The sequence below is a fragment of the Octopus bimaculoides genome, chromosome 1 (assembly GCF_001194135.2).
Source record: "Octopus bimaculoides isolate UCB-OBI-ISO-001 chromosome 1, ASM119413v2, whole genome shotgun sequence".
Classification (NCBI taxonomy): domain Eukaryota; kingdom Metazoa; phylum Mollusca; class Cephalopoda; order Octopoda; family Octopodidae; genus Octopus; species Octopus bimaculoides.
Window position 1 is genome coordinate 187,801,811 of NC_068981.1, and position 12,809 is coordinate 187,814,619.

A 12,809-nucleotide genomic window follows, 5' to 3' on the forward strand; every position below is an offset into this window, starting at 1 on the left:
TATATATATATATATATATATATATATATATATATATATATGTGTGTGTATGTGTATGTGTGTATATATATATATATATATATATGTATGTATGTATGTATGCTTGTGTGTATAATTTTATTCTGACTTTCTATAATAAATACATAGATATATCGATGCAGAAGGCAGCTATAATTTGGTTCAATTTTCTCATACTGAAGCAAATACCATTTAAATGAACTGGCATTTCTTTGGACTTATAAAGTCATTAAATTTGCATATTCTTTAAAACAAGTTAAGATCATTCGTATATGGTGCCTATTGTAGCATACATCTAGAAACCAGAATAGTATTTTGACATATCACTTCGCTTTCACATCCTTCAGCGATGACCTTCATAATATTTTGAAACGTTACTGCTGATATATAGCTGAACGTTATAGAATTAATTAATATTTATATGCAATCCAATATCGTATTGATTGCAATTTACTTGATTTCTCATCCAAATCTACGTGAAATTTTGTTTTCACTAGATGAAATTTTGCATAAATGAGGAATCCAATAATTTTTGTAATGTGTCCCCCAGTCCTAGATTAATTCAACTCCCATGACTTTGGTATTTGCTCAGCATCAATACATAATCATCTCATATTATCACTGCTTATCAGGTTTTAATGAAATTGCAACAGAAACAACTCATGCAGATGAATAGACAAGTTCGAGATAGCTTCAGTAACAATACAATGAATAAGGAAACCCCACACCATCAATATTCCCAATAAATCTGAAATTTAATCTTTTATCATCTCCTTCCTCACTCAGTGAATATTGTAGGAGTTTGTGTATTTTGTAAATATATTGAGCAACGAAAAGAGAGAACTAAGATATCTCATGTACATAATTAGAAAAGTGGTTAATCGAAACTTTTATAGAAACTAAAATAAGTGGGAAAATAGGAAGAGCAAAACTGACAATTAAGTTGAATAAAATCACGAATTGGACGGACTTAAAACAGGACGAATACATATGAACACAGCACAAGATATGGTGATCCATGGTGTGCTGAGAGAAGATACCTGACTATGATGATGATGGTGATGACGACAGCAATGACGACAAGGACGACGACGACGACGACGACAACGATGACGATTATGAGGGATTGCACTTGACAATTTTCATCTCTCATTAGAATTTTCATATTTTGCCAAGCCAAACTTTCCGAGCCTTCCTCTTTGCTCGGACAATATCCTTAACTACCTGCTTTTCTTCACAGCATTATGCGGCCGAAAAATAAATTATTAAACAAGGCCGTCTCTCCTCCATTTCGACGTCCTCAGTTTGTTCAGAAATTTATTCTGAATTTGGATGCAATAAAATCGGCATATTCATTTCTAATCCCATAATCCGTAAAACACACTTGGCCTAGAGTTTTGCGAGCTCTCCCTGTTGTAGATTATGTCAGGTTGCAAACAACTTGGCAATGATCAATTGGCAGCTCAGCTTCTCTCTTTGCACAAACGATCAGCACAGAATCAAAGTGGTCCGAGACAATAACAAAATCTGTCAGCAACCTGTATCACTAAGTAACCCAGTACCCTGTATATCTATGAATATTCCTGATTTTTGTGCTCGGGTAATTGACACTAAGTCGAAATCTTTCAACGTGGGTCTTAACTCTGACCGATATGCGTATTGCCAACTCTTATTTTCATAAATTTTATGAATTGGATTGATAAATACAGTCGTTATGTAAGTGGTTGTACAATAAGTGGGTGTATAATCGGTCGATTGTTATATGCAGACAACATGGAGCAGCTTGGTTCATCAGAAGGTGGTCTCTAGGATACACTGAATAGAATCGCTACTGGGTGTTGCAAGGCATTATGAGAATAAGTGTTGTCAACACTTATTCTCAGAGTACTTTGCATGTTTGTAAGACATCACTGGAACAAGTGGAGAAGTTTAAGTATTTCTGGGCCATATTCACAAGTAATAGGAAGCAAGGGGCTGAACTGGACGTTAGAATTGCAGGGGAAGACACAGTAAAGCGCTAACTTCAGTATTCAATCCTCAGAAGAAGAAAGGTTGTTAAAAAAAAAAAAAGCTGAACTCATCACGTTCACGTCGGTTTTTGTGCCTTTCCTCACTTATAGTCATGGACGTTGGTTAATGACCGAAATAGCTTCAGTTGGCCACGCTTGTGAGTCCCGCAAGAAAGTGTAATGAGCTCCCCCCCCCGCCCCACAACTCTCCCAGAAATAGTGGACGATGAAAGCGGATGAATGGAAATTTTATTAATTTGTGATATTTGTCATTAATTATTTTACCTTACGAGGCATTTTATTGTGCAATGTGTTCCGCCTTTTCCCAAATCGTAGTGTGTGTGTGGCTGGACGGACAGTTAATTGTTACTCTAAAATATTTTGCTTAGTTTGCTGCGCAGTTTAAAGCCAGCATACTCTATTTGTGGCCATTATCAAAGTCTACTTCATTGCAAGAATTTTGGCCAGGTTATCTAAGTGATGATACCACCCTTCTCTCTTTCCACAAGTGTTGAGGTCATTGAAAGGTAGTACAACCAGTTCTTTCCTCATTAAGGCACTAAAATACAGTTCCTTAGGTCTAGCTTAAAATTTCTTATTGACCGACAGACATATACATATATGTAAAATGATTGAATTTTCATAGTGTATCAAGTACTTTTCGAATGTAGGAGAGAGAATGCTGTGGATTAGATCTACTCCCATAATTGTTTGGTAGTTAATTTTTCCTACCATGGAAGATTAAACAATAATATAGACACTTGTGAGATTTGAACTCAGGAAGTAACATCTCTTTCCAGACGCTTTACTGTTTCTGCTTCTCTACCACCCTCATGATCATCATATTCTGGGATGCGCTACGGATTTTATTGATAGGGAGTTATCTCCCTTGCCAGATACTGTTAACAGCGCATGACAGAACGTGGGGGAGGATATAAATGGTGGTCTTCTGTAATACATGGGATGGAGTTTCTGCTGTGGGGTCCCCTGTGGTATAGCTGAACTCAGACATTGATAAAAGCGTTTATTGTGGCACCCCTTCGTCTACGGACAATATTACCCGAATAACAGTCTAGTGCTGTGTTCCTAAACTTTTACGGGCTGCCACCCTCTTGACACCCAGGACACATTCCTACCGCCTCCACCCCAACTAACCATCACAAGCTTAGACCTCTTTCTGAAGCAAATTCAAAGCAACTGTATTTCACAAATAAAACTTAACCTAATGAACCCATTATTTTGTTGTTTTTGACATCAATCGCTACCATATTATCGCCCCACTTTTTACATGAATCACTCCCCTATTATCACCTTACTTTTTTTCAACACCCCCTTGGAATTTTCCCCCGCTCCGAGGGGAGAATACCGCCCACTTTGGGAACTACTAGACCCTAATAGGTCAATACTCGTTGACGTTAATCCACTCCTACCAGCTAAGGAAGACATTACAGCAGTCAAATATTTGATGGCATCTAACCAAATATTTTCCGTATTTACTACAAACTTACAGGTTTTAAACAAATAACTTTGATCAACGAAAGATTGTGTGAAACGTATCTGTTGCCTGAAAGCTTTCATTTATCAATTCGCCTAACATGGCAACTACCAGGCACCTTGCATCTGATAAAATAGTGCAATAAAATTGGTAAGTTTACTGATTGAAGAATCCAATCAATATTCCGACAAATTTTGCCAAATTGTGAGGTATTATTTTTCGCGAGATATAAAAGTGTTGATGTTTATCGGAATAAAGTATGTTTTGAATCATGGGAATGTACCGATAATATTTCTTAAGCATACGGCTACAATAAGCTCAATATCTCAGTATGATATCGATATTCTATATTTATTTGAAAGCTTATCAATTTCATATTCTTTTCCAGATTTTTTCCGTTTACTGAAAGATATTCTTCATCTATCTTCGGAGTAAAATTGCAGATATTTTACGACTTAGTTTGATTGTGAGTATAATATATAATCATAATTACAATTTACCCATGTTTTTCTTCTTCTATGAATTATTATTTATGAGGCAGTTGAAATGATAGAATGCATTACAATGTTTATTTGTGTCTTTCCGGGTTTCGTGTGGAAATATAATTAGATTCGACTATTATCACACTGGTAGTGATAAATGATCCGCCCAAGTTTGTTCGGATCGACTCGGTTATAATGTGTTGGATTTGGCCAAAAACAGAAACATCAAACTGAAATTGGCATTTAATGTGAAATGTTATTCCTGCTACGGATCCTCTGGCATTTATAAGTTTACTCATTCTTTTATTTTCCTTGCTGGGTTAGATGATTTGAGAAAAAGCACAACGAATGTGCAAGATTGCATAAAAGTATGGGAAGATGTGAAAAAGACATGAAGCAATATTAATAATATTATTAATAATAATAGCAATACCTCATGCTCTTATGCAATACCAGGCAGTGGCTCTTATGGCTTCGCATCTTAGCTGATTGGAAGTGATATCATGTACATGTTTTTTTATGGTATAAAAGATGGACTACAGCAAATATTCTGCTCGATACCACAGATTGGCTTGTCAGTTGTTTAACCATAACCAGTTGAGCATGTCACTTAGTGGCTGACGATATGTGCATCTCTGATCACGAGCAGAAGTAGTGGGGAAGCATCATAACCATGTGTCGAGAGGAATTCTTTGGGGTTTGAATAATCTATCTCTGGAAACATGGGTGTTTTGTTCAACATCCTTAAATAACCATTATTCAGGAAGCTTTTGAGAGGGATGGGCTACTCGGCCTTTAAAAAAAAATTCTAACTGGGTCCCACCTGCAAGGTCATATGCTGTTTATTTTGATATAGGTCACCATGTGGCGCACATATGGTTGTGATGCATGTAACCTTATCAGACGGGTAGTCGTGATGGGTATATACCGGGCTTCATATATTAGTACCCCAGTGTCACTTTGATGACATACTGCCTTCTCAATCAATAATAATAATAATAATAATAATCAATAATGATAATAATAATAATAATAATAATAATAATAATAATAATAATAATAATAATACTAATGATAATAATGATTTCATTTATTTGCCGCCAGATCGAAGGATGAGGGGGACAATACAAGGACAGACATGGTGTACGGGAGTTTACATATAATCAAATGATAAAATAATTATTTAAAAAATGTAAATATGCACGGTATACAATGAAAAGGAAGGGACATATACATATTATACAAAAGTTAAAAAAGGTGCGGGAGAGTGTGATAGAGATATAGCCCTCCTGATACAGGTTGACTTCTAAGGATAACCGAGGAACCCCACTGTCTGAAATTTCTCTGAACACCAGGAGCAAGTGCCCTCTCCAATTCCTTCTTTCCGACTCACAAGTCTACACTTAGAGAAGTACTATCCACTTTTGGTATTATCGCAACTTTCATTGACCTTTCAATAAATTCACTCAAGTGCAACACTTCCCTCTTCACTTCTAAAGATATGCGGCCCATATGACACCAGGGTAGTATTCAAAAGTAATACAACACTTCGCAAATATCTCCTTCGAGTAAAACCACCAATAGAAGAGAATATGACTAAGAACTGCGTGTACTCCATCCCATGCAGCTTTGGTAGGTTATACAAAGGCAAAACATGTCTCCCCCTCAAAATAAGGGTAGTGGAACATTGAAAAGCTGTGACATGAGGAGATATTGATAAATCGGGTATAGCTGATCATGTATGGAAAAATGAAGACCACCTCCTCCTGTGGGATGAAGTTAAAATAATAGACAGAGAACACCACTGGAAAATACGGAAACTAAAAGAAGCAGCACATATGCTAGGACACAACAACATCCTAAGCAGAGCGAGTATAGATATGAATAGCATATGGGAACCAGTATTTTAGGAAGTATAGGAGAATAATAGATTTATAAGCCCTACGGGTATATGGCGTAGTGGTTAAGAGCGCGGGATACTAACCGCAAGATTCCGAGTTCGATTCCAGGCAGTGACCTGAATAATAATAATAATGATAATAACAGCATCGAAAAATACCTTAGGAATGAGAACCCAGGTTCGAAATTTCCCCAAGACACCTGATGAAGGCTGGAGGGTATATCAGCAGAAACGTTGTGTTAACAACAAACAAGATGAGGACAAATATCCGTCAATTGTAAATAATGTACATAATTCCTCATCTCTTAAATATAAAACTGTATGAGACTAGAAAAGCTGAATATATGAATGACAGAAGGAGATTATATAAATGTTAAGAGAAAATCTATAGTTTAATTCATTTACTATTCTGGAACAGACTAAAACCATTGAATAAGAAAGAATCTCTTCAAAATGTCATCAGAACTCACTCGGAAAAAAAGTCTGGAAATATTTCTACTCTATCTTCATTAATAAATTACTGGTGCGTTACAAGTACAGAATATAGAATATTTTTTTTATATCAGAGTATATTCTTAATATATATAGATTTGGAGCTAACATTTCATAGGCAGATGTGGCATCTTGTATCTATATACACTGTCTTAATGAACAGAAAAAAGAGAGGACGGCCGGACTGGTTTCAATCCTGTGATGGGATCTCACCAATAATTCAATACCTGTCTATGGAAACACAGGTCAGAATTTTATTATTTAATTCTGCCAAGAATGCATAAGAAACTTCAAAAAAATGTTAGTTGGTTTTCTTTAACGTCTTAATAGTAACGGTAGTAATAACCTTTATCTCCAAAGAAAATTTAAGAAGGTATTCAGTCTTTGATTAAACCCTAACACACGGTTGATCGAAACTACTCCGGCTGATACCTATGTTTCGGTTGAAGATAATATAGCGACATCTGTGCTTAAACTCTTGCCTAAAACTCTACATTAAATATTATAAGTATAATGCATTGTATGATTTGTAGAACACATACCGAGTTTTTAATTTCAGAGAGAAAGTGTTATATTTTCCTTGAATGGTAGTTTTCGATCCTTCATATAGATAAACCTAATTTCAAATAAATAATTCTGTTTTACCGAAGTACCGTAAATCCTCGAGTATAATCCGCATTTTTTTCCCAAAAATTAAAGGTCAAAATCCCTAGTGCGTACTATATAAGAGGTTAATAATGAAAAATATCTTCTAAGCAATGTCCGAGTCTCTATTTGCTGTCCGGCAATGTTTATTCAGATGAATTTTGTGATGTCGGGCTTGTAACTGATAGTGATGAATATGTAAAGGAAATTTACTTAATGTTTATTTTTCAGTTATTTCTTTATTTTCTGTAAAGTGCACAATAAAGCTACACGTTTGCATAATGTTATATATACAATAATAATAAAGGACGTTACTGTATATATGTTTACAAACCAAGGACGTTATATAGACCTCCTTGACTCAAGTTAAAGAAAGGGTGTGTATTATGCACAAGGTTTAAGTTTTTCAGAGGTACAGCCCCCTAAAAATCCCCTGCGTATTATACTCAAGGGCGGACTATACTCGAGGATTTAGGGTATTTAATTAAATTAATATTCTTTCAGATGTCATAGCCATGCATGATGATACTTCTATTCGTCTGTACTATGTGGGGGGGGGGGAATCAGCAGTTTTTATGAATTACTCCAATTAACACGACACCATTTCAGCACATCTCGCCATTAAAGAATTATTGCTCGTACACCAAACACTCGGCTTTTTGCTTTTCTTAAATGCATTAAAGGATATAGAAATACTAGTCAAATATGTTAATTCGGGTTTGTTTCTGTATCAATAGCGTATATATATATTTTGGGAAAATGTCTTTTAAGGCAGAATCTATGATTATATCTAAATAACTGTTTTAACCAGAAAATCTTTCTCCAAATAATTTTTAAAATTAAAGAAAATCTATACTAGAAATTATATATTTATTAGCAATAACCAATTATACTTCGTTGAATTAAGGTGATACAATCATTAGCACGCCGGCACACTGTTTAACATTTCATTAATCTTTACATTCCAAGTCCAAAACCCACCGAGTTCTATTTTGCTTTTCACCATTTCGGGGTAGATAAAATATCTACCAGTTGAACACTGGAGGTCGATATGATTGACATATCTACTCTTCCGAAATTGCTGGCCTTGTATCAAAATTTGAAACTAATATTTCTTGGAATTCATTTGTTTCTTGTCAAGTATTTTGTGTGTTTGTGTGTATGGTTTGGGGTGGTGGTGTTATTCCTGAAGGAAGAATCGAAAGCAGATTAGTAAATCAATAGGAATTAGCGTGTGCTGCTATTTTCATTTAAAAGATCCGTGTACAACGGAGAAGGAAAGCTGTTTTTAAAAGAAAGATGCATTGACAAAACATTATGTGTACTGGAATGGAAAACGTGCAAGAATGTTTAATTTGACGAAATCAAGTTCAGGAAAATGTAATTCAAAGAAAGACAATTCAACTCCTCCTTATCGTTTGTTAGAAGCTCGTGATGCTTGGTTTGATAATGAAGTAGATGTTACTCTTAGATAGAATTTCTTTGTTTTAATGTCTAAAATCTGTTCACCTTAGCAACATAAACGTTCGACATGATGTTGGAACGTAAAAGAATCTTCGAAAATATCAGTATCCACTTGGGTATAAAGAAAAAGTTCAATTAAAAATCATTAAAGCCAATTCGCAATTCATTTAGAAATATTTAGCGTCTCAAAGACATTCAGCTTTTGTGTCAATAAACTTTTAGAAATTGTGGCCATTGTACTCTGGAATATGCGTGAGAAATAAAAAGTGAAAATATTTGAGTTGTCTTTTCGAATATTACAATTGTAGAATATATTGTAAATCTTTATTAATGACAATTGATTATCATGAAAATTAAGTGAAATATAAAATATATTATTAGTGTCATGTAACAGAGAAATAACTATAAATTAAGAAATGTAAACAGAAAATGTTGATTATACATAACCTGCGAAAATTGCTTCTCTTAATGGAAACTAGAATAATTAAGGTTGCTGATTTTTCGAGTCACGCAATACCTTCATATTTTTGAATAGCTTTGTATATAACGTTTAATCGTAGAAATTACGAAATGTTTGAGAAATATTTCCATTTGCCGAAAGATTTACCAAATAGAAGACATTTTATATATATAAACATATTTATATATAACTTTGTATATATATGAATATTCGACAGAGAACGTACAACGTATCGTGAATTTTTATGCTCTTTAAAATATTACTGCAACTTAGGTTACGTAAGTGTATTTATACATATCTTCACACACACGCACACACATATCAAATTAAAAAGGGTGGCTTATCAGTAATTAGAACCTAAAGCCAAAATGAATAGAGGTCACAAGACTGACAGAGGGTACTGAGTAGCACTGCTTTTGCTAAAGATAAGAGTTAAACTAACACAAAGCCACAAACACAGGAGTAGCTATGTGGTAAGAAGCCTGCTTCCTAACTACATGGCTTCGACTTCAGTCCCACTGCGTGGCACGTCCTCTATCTATCTATCTATCTATCTATCTATCTATCTATCTATCTATCTATCTATCTAGAGAGAGAGAGAGAGAGAGAGAGAGAGAGATGTATTGTGTGTCTGTGTTTGTTCTCCCACCATCGCTTGACAACCGATTTTGGAGTGTTTACGTCCTCGTAACTTAGCGGTTACGAAAGAATAAGTACTAGGCTTAGAAAGAGTAAGTCCTGAGGTTGATTTGTTCGAATAAATGGCCGCAGTCAAATGACTGAAACAAGTGAAAGAATGAAAGAATAAAAGAATACGTGAATGTACCTTCTAGCAAAGTGGAAACGTTTGTGGATTCATGGTTTGTGGAGACTACTTACTTTGATATTGTTTTTTTTTTCTCCATAGATAATCTTATTAAACACAGATAACACTTAGATATTGATATCTAGTTTTAGGAGGTTATGTGTTATACATTTACAGGGTGGCCCAAAAGTAGGTTTACAACTATTCAACTATCTCTTTCATATTCATATATTAACGGTTTAGACCGTAATTATGTAAAAATATGAAAGCATTATCCTATGCGAATTTAGTTAATTTTGTCAAGCTGCCTTTACAGTTTGTAAGGCAGGAATTTAAATGTAATAAAATCTTTTAAACGAAATTCAAATGCTTATGTGATAACTGTAAACCTACTTCTGGCCACCCTGTACATACATAAATACACACACGTTTGTATATTTGTATTTGCGTGCAATCTTGAATATCCGTGAACAAACATTGACTACCATAAGAACTGGCATGAGCTTTTTAAACTTAGGTTAAATTTACTACGACCCAGTGATGTTTATTCTCCCTTTAAGCAGTGTCAATGAATGGCGAATATACCTTTATTTTATTTTGCAATAATTTTCAATGAATAATTGATATCATATTTGACATCCTTATTGTCGGGCCAGGTTCATTGGAAGATTATAAAAGTCAGGAAAGTATCAAACGTCATTAGTCGTAATAAAACTATCATTGGGAAATCTGTAAATGTACATGTTTATATTAGTAGCTGGTGATACAAGGGGTGTTCATTAAAGATTTCCTCTGACCAACTTCCGCCTAGTGCAGGAAACGGAAGTTGTGCAGGTACAATCATACATGTCTCTTCATGACACATTGTAAATTTCAGCTGTCCACTAGTATTCGTTTGTCTTTTACGGATGCTGAAGTGGACTAAGGTGTTGTAATGGAGGCAGTTGAATGCAGATCAGTGATCAGGTTCTTATACTTGAAAGGTCGTAAAACAAAAGAGACTTTCTATGAGATAAAAGAAGTTATTATCATACAACGTAGTCAGGCACTGGCATCGCCAGTGCATTTGTTGTCGGGCATCAGTGGAAACCGCTCCTATTCCTGGACGACCACATTCCGTCATTGCTGACGACACCATCCATAAAGTAGAAGCCGCCATTTTGGCGGATCACCGCATAACTATTCAACAACTAGCCCAAGAAGTGAAGATAAGTGTGAAGTAGCAAAAGTACCCAATAAAGATAAAAATGAAAGATTCCCCCGAGAGCTTTGTATATTTCGAGAAGCAGTACGATCCCTGTTCTGAATATGTGTACCTTAACCAATTGCCGGTACTGTAAATTATATGTGATACACATGAGATATTTCCCTGGCGTCTATGCATCATATATGCTAACGACACCCAATTTTTTTAACCGCGAGAGTAAAATGGGGCTTATGAAAGGAAAGCTATGTTACTCAGAATATATGAAACAGGCTAAGTCTGAAAACAGGGCAGTAACGTTTAGAAAAAAGAAATATTATGAAAATGATTTTGACAGGTAAAGAGATAAGGAACATCGTTACTCTTAGGTCATATTTTTTGAATAGCGTTGTATAAAACGCTTAATCTTACAGATTACAAATTTTTTCAGAAATATTTCCATTTGCCGAAAGATTTACCAAATAGAAAGCATTTCATATATATATATATATATAAACATCTTTTTATATAAAATTTGTGTGAGATGTGTGTGTTTGTATGGGGATGAGCGTGTTTGTGTACTTGTGTGTGTATATATTTCTGTTTCTGTATGCGTGCGTAAGTAATTGTGTACTCGTAGACATTGTATTCATATTGTGGAACATATATTCCAATGCGCAGAGACTTTAAAACGAGTTGAGTGAATTTGTTTCTAAAACGAGTAATACGGCGGTAGGTATTTCGAGGATGATAAGTACATTCAGAAAATATGTCAGCCTGACATATCAAGGATGATAAACTTCTGATAAAAATTCAACATAAAGTATGGTGTAATTGATTCAAAAAAGCAATGTAAAACGTCTAGTTGATCATTTTTGAAATTTCGTAACCTCAGAGATGATATATGCCTTTAAGTTTGGAAATGAAGAGAATAAATGTTTCGTGTGTGCTTTTTTACCACTTTCTATGATAAACTTTGACTGATTTGTTTATCAGCAAACTCGTGGATTTTGATTCTCGCTTCTGAAAATAGAATTCTTTTACTAAAAACGCCATTTAAATCTACTACATCTGAATATTAATTAATGTCAGATAATTGCTGTCATATATTTCCCGTTTAGCGTTTATGTGTTTTATATTATATCAATTATTTAGCAATAAATCTCATTTGTGAGGTAACTGCATTTAATTTATCGCAATATAATAGCTATATTAAACGGCAGTTAAAACCTCTTTTAACTTTTCTTATCCAAAAACTCACTGCATTGCTTTTGCTATAACAAATTTCATCTCCGTTTAAAGTATTTAGAGTTCATGCGAATTTTGCATTTTAAGCACAAATATGATGATTGTATCCAGTATCGATTCTCAAATGCTATAATTCAAATTTTTTTCCCGCCAGCGTCCTGTAAAAAATTATCTGCACGTCTGCATGTGTATGTGTGCATGTGTGTGTATGTGTATGTTTGTGTGTATGCGTGCGTGTATATGTGTGCGTGTGTATGCGTGAGTGTGTATGCGTGCGTGCACATACGCATGTGTGTGTGTATATGTATGGGTATGTGTGTGTGTATGTATGGGTATGTGTGTATGGGTATGTGTGCATGGGTATGTGTGTATATGCATATATGTATGTATGAGTATACATGTATATGTATGCATGTATGTATGCTTGTGTAAGTGTGCATGGGCATGAGGCATGTGCGTGCGTGCATGTGCTGGAAAGCGTGCGTGTATGTGTATGCTGATATGTGTATGCTGATATGTGTACGCGTACATGTACATGTATATATATGTATGTATGTATATGTACATATATATGTATATATATGTATGTATATATATATATATATATA

The 12,809-nt window shown here is 34.7% G+C and overlaps 1 protein-coding gene across 8 annotated transcripts in view; it reads left to right on the plus strand.

The window, feature by feature from the left end:
- The window catches only part of LOC106875208 (dual specificity calcium/calmodulin-dependent 3',5'-cyclic nucleotide phosphodiesterase 1A), a 1,568,460-nt gene that overhangs the window by 358,554 nt on the left and 1,197,097 nt on the right, over positions 1 to 12,809 (plus strand). For 7 of the 8 annotated variants that reach the window (XM_052973317.1, XM_052973316.1, XM_052973336.1 and 4 more), the window contains one exon: positions 3,911 to 3,988. The exons of the other annotated variant lie outside the window; for it this stretch is intronic. The gene's annotated coding sequence lies outside the window, so the exon portion shown is untranslated. The remainder of the gene's footprint in view (positions 1 to 3,910; positions 3,989 to 12,809) is intronic. 8 annotated transcript variants of the gene reach the window in all.